The following is a 5,000-nucleotide window of genomic DNA, read 5'->3' as shown; positions in this document are numbered from 1 at the left end:
CGACAAAATCGAAAGAAGGCAAAAAGTAGGTGAAAATTTAAGCCTCTCTCGATTTTGTACTTAGAAAAAATCCCAGCCGAAAACTCCAATCCCATTGAAATGCATTGGAAGGACGAGTGGGGAAATTTTTCTAAGTGTCTGATCGAGAGAAGGTAAAATGAGGTGATTTTTAGCCTCTCTCGATTTTGTACTTGGAAAAATCGAGAGAAGGCAAAAAGAGGTGCTTTTTAGCCTCTCTCGATTTTGTACTTAGAAAAAATCCCAGAAATTTTTTTTTCCCCGTTTTTTTTTCTAAGTGTCTGATCGAGAGAAGGCAAAAAGAGGGGATTTTTAGCCTCTCTCGATTTTGTACTTAGAAAAAATCCCAGAAATTTTTTTTTTCCCCGTTTTTTTTTCTAAGTGTCTGATCGAGAGAAGGTAAAAAGAGGGGATTTTTAGCCTCTCTCGATTTTGTACTTGGAAAAATCGAGAGAAGGCAAAAAGAGGTGCTTTTTAGCCTCTCTCGATTTTGTACTTAGAAAAAATCCCAGAAATTTTTTTTTTCCCCGTTTTTTTTCTAAGTGTCTGATCGAGAGAAGGTAAAAAGAGGGGATTTTTAGCCTCTCTCGATTTTGTACTTGGAAAAAATCGAGAGAAGGCAAAAAGAGGTGCTTTTTAGCCTCTCTCGATTTTGTACTTAGAAAAAATCCCAGAATTTTTTTTTTTTTCCCCCGTTTTTTTTCTAAGTGTCTGATCGAGAGAAGGTAAAAAGAGGGGATTTTTAGCCTCTCTCGATTTTGTACTTGGAAAAATCGAGAGAAGGTAAAAAGAGGTGCTTTTTAGCCTCTTTCGATTGGGTACTTAGAAAAAATCCCCCACTTCCCCTGTGACTTTGCAGGGTGCGCCCTGGCCATGCTGGGTGCCTGCTGGCACCCCGGGGCTCGGCTGGAACGCGGCGGGACTTGCTGCACTCCAGCCTGGGTGTGATTTTTGCTCATTTTCATGACTTTTTCCCCGACTTTCCCCACTTACCCTGTGACTTTGCGGGGTGCGTCCTGGCCATGCTGGGTGCCTGCTGGCACCCCCGGGCTCGGCTGGAACGCGGCGGGACTTGCTGCACTCCAGCCTGGGTGTGATTTTTGATCATTTTCATGACTTTTTCCCCAACTTTCCCCACCTTTCCCCACTTCCCCTGTGACTTTGCTGGGTGCGTCCTGGCCATGCTGGGTGCCTCCAGGCACCCCTGGGCTCGGCTGGAACGCGGCAGGACTTGCTGCACTCCAGCCTGGGTGTGATTTTTGATCATTTTCGCGACTTTTCCCCAGACTTTCCCCACTTCCCCTGTGACTTTGCTGGGTGCGCCCTGGCCACGCTGGGTGCCTCCTGGCACCCCTGGACTCGGCTGGAACGCGGCGGGACTTGCTGCACTCCAGCCTGGGTGTGATTTTTGATCATTTTCATGACTTTTTCCCCAACTTTCCCCACTTCCCCTGTGACTTTGCTGGGTGCGCCCTGGCCATGCTGGGTGCCTCCTGGCACCCCTGGGCTCGGCTGGAACGCGGCGGGACTTGCTGCACTCCAGCCTGGGTGTGATTTTTGCTCATTTTCACGACTTTCCCCCCAGACTTTCCCCACTTCCCCTGTGACTTTGCTGGGTGCGCCCTGGCCACGCTGGGTGCCTCCTGGCACCCCTGTGCTCGGCTGGAACGCGGCAGGACTTGCTGCACGCCAGCCTGGGTGTGATTTTTGACCATTTTCACGACCTTTTCCAGACTTTCCCCACTTTTCTACCCCACTTCCCCTGTGACTTTGCTGCATGCGTCCTGGCCACGCTGGGCACCTCTTGGCACCCCTGGACTTGGGTGGAACGCGGCGGGACTTGTGGCACTCAAATGTGGGTGTGATAAGGAAAAAAACTAGCCGTCAACGGCAAATTTTTAAAATCGGTCTCCAAACTAGGGCACGCGGGCCGAAGCGGTACGCCGGAATCCGGCCCCCGGATTTTTGTGGATTTTTATTATTTCTTTGGACATGTCGTGCATCCCTGGACTCGGGTGGGCGGCTGCGGGACTTGTGGGACTCGAACCTGGGTGTCATTTTGGACCATTTTTCGGGACTTTTGCCTACTTTTCCCACTTTTCCCCCCCACTCACAGTGTGACTTTGCTGGGGGCGCTTTGGACATGCCGGGCACCCTTGGACTCGGGTCACCTGCTGCGGGACTTGTGGCACTCAAACCTGGGTGTCACCTGGGTGTGATTTTGGACCATTTTCGGGACTTTTGCCTACATTTCTGAATTTCCTCCCCCACTCACAGTGTGACTTTGCTGGGAGCCTTGTGGACACGTCGGGCATCCCTGGACTCGGGTGACCGGCTGCGGGACTTGTGGCACTCAAACCTGGGTGTGCTTTTAGAACATTTTGGGGATTTTTGCACACTTTCCCAACTTTTCTTCCCCACTCACAGTGTGACTTTGCTGGGGGGCGCTTTGTACATGTCGGGCACCCTTGTACTCGGGTGACCGGCTGCGGGACTTGCTGCACTCAAACCTGGGTGTGATTTTAGAACATTTTGGGGATTTTTGCACACTTTCCCAACTTTTCTTCCCCACTCACAGTGTGACTTTGCTGGGGGGCGCTTTGTACATGTCGGGCATCCCTGGACTCGGGTGACCTGCTGTGGGACATGTGGCACTCAAACCTGGGTGTGATTTTAGAACATTTTGGGGATTTTTGCACACTTTCCCAACTTTTCTTCCCCACTCACAGTGTGACTTTGCTGGGGGGCGCTTTGTACATGTCGGGCACCTGGACTCGGGTGACCTGCTGCGGGACATGTGGCACTCAAACCAGGGTGTGATTTTGGATCGTTCAGGACATTTCCTGGCCGCATGCCCCAAAGGGCCTCACATACCCCGGGGACACGCGCTGGACACCCCGGGTAGCACAAAATATGCCGTTCTGTTTAAAAAGCCCGTCTATTGCTGTCCTAAGACACATGTGCAACAGCCCGGGGTTTATTTCCCTTCATAAGTAGGGTTTCTCTCTATAGTGCACACTTGGGAAAAAATGCATTTCTTTAGGGGTGCAATTGCGGCCGGAGTCCACGGGAGGGCTCCAATTCCCCGCTGCTGTCCTCTTGCAGTGTAAGAGGGTTGCTGTTTTCTGTCTGGAAATAGGGCCCCAAAAGGCATCCAGGGCCCCTAATGACAGTAATTTATGGCTCCAAAAGGCATCACATTGCCCGGGAAGACCTGACGGACGCCTCGGCGTCACCGAAATACTACAAACTGTTTAAAATGGGGCCCCCAAAAGGCCTGGAAATGATGCCTTTAATGCTGGAAAATAATGCTTTTTTTTTTTTTTTATAGGTGCAATTGCGGCCGGAGTCCACGGGAGGGCTCCAATTCCCCGCTGCTGTCCTCTTGCAGTGTAAGAGGGTTGCTGTTTTCTGTCTGAAAATAGGGCCCCAAAAGGCATCCAGGGCCCCTAATTAACAGTAATTTATGGCCCCAAAAGGCCTCACATTGCCCGGGAAGACCTGACGGACGCCTCGGCGTCACCGAAATACTACAAACTGTTTAAAATGGGGCCCCAAAAGGCCTGGAAATGATGCCTTTAATGCTGGAAAATAATGCTTTTTTTTTTTTTTTTTTTTTTTTTTTAATAGGTGCAAGTGCGGCCAGAGTCCACGGGAGGGCTCCAATTCCCCGCTGTCCTCTTGCAGTGTAAGAGGGTTGCTGTTTTCTGTCTGAAAATAGGGCCCCAAAAGGCATCCAGGGCCCCTAATTAACAGTAATTTATGGCCCCAAAAGGCCTCACATTGCCCGGGAACACCTGACGGACGCCTCGGCGTCACCGAAATACTACAAACTGTTTAAAATGGGGCCCCAAAAGGCCTGGAAATGATGCCTTTAATGCTGGAAAATAATGCATTTTTTTTTTTTTTTATAGGTGCAATTGCGGCCAGAGTCCACGGGAGGGCTTCAATTCCCCGCTGTCCTCTTGCAGTGTAAGAGGGTTGCTGTTTTCTGTCTGAAAATAGGGCCCCAAAAGGCATCCAGGGCCCCCAATTAACAGTAATTTATGGCCCCAAAAGGCCTCACATTGCCCGGGAACACCTGACGGACGCCTCGGCGTCACCGAAATACTACAAACTGTTTAAAATGGGGCCCCAAAAGGCCTGGAAATGATGCCTTTAATCCTGGGTGCATTTAGGGCCGGAGTCCACAGGAGGGCTCCGGTCCCCCACTCTTTTTGATGACCTATGGCCCCCAAAAGGCCTCGCATTCGACCGGGAAGACCTGATGGACTCCTCGGCGTCACCGAAATACGCCAAACTGTCTGAAAATAGGGCCTCTAATGACATCACTTGGCCCGTTTTTTAGGTTTCACCTGCGGGGATTAAATGCTCGTTCCCAAGCACGACGCCGCATTTTCTCCACAGAGTGCTGGTACCCTAAAATGACTTCCAGCTTGGAGAGGGACTAAATTTGACCTCCTGACCCCGGCGGGGAACCAAGGGTGGTCGGCCTTCTTAAAGGGCCAGGCACCTAGACACTTAGGCAAATTCACGACTTTTTTTGGGTGACTTCCAGCAAGGAGAGGGACTAATTTATGGCTACTCCCGCTTTTACCCCAGCTTTACACTTAGGCAAATTCACGCCTTTTTTTTTCGGGGACTTCCAGCAAGGAGAGGGACTAAATTTGACCTCCTGACCCAGGTGGGGAACCAAGGGTGGTCGGCCTTCTTAAAGGGCCAGGCACCTAGACACTTAGGCAAATTCACGACTTTTTTTGGGTGACTTCCAGCAAGGAGAGGGACTAATTTTGACCTCCTGACCCCGGCGGGGAACCAAGGCAGGTCGGCCTTCTTAAAGGGCAGGGCACCTAGACACTTAGGCAAATTCACGACTTTTTTTGGGTGACTTCCAGCAAGGAGAGGGACTAATTTTGACCTCCTGACCCCGGCGGGGAACCAAGGCAGGTCGGCCTTCTTGTTCCCAAGCACCACGCCGCATT

This window comes from Entelurus aequoreus, unplaced genomic scaffold (assembly GCF_033978785.1).
Source record: "Entelurus aequoreus isolate RoL-2023_Sb unplaced genomic scaffold, RoL_Eaeq_v1.1 HiC_scaffold_44, whole genome shotgun sequence".
Lineage (NCBI taxonomy): Eukaryota > Metazoa > Chordata > Actinopteri > Syngnathiformes > Syngnathidae > Entelurus > Entelurus aequoreus.
This window is presented reverse-complemented; position numbering follows the sequence as displayed.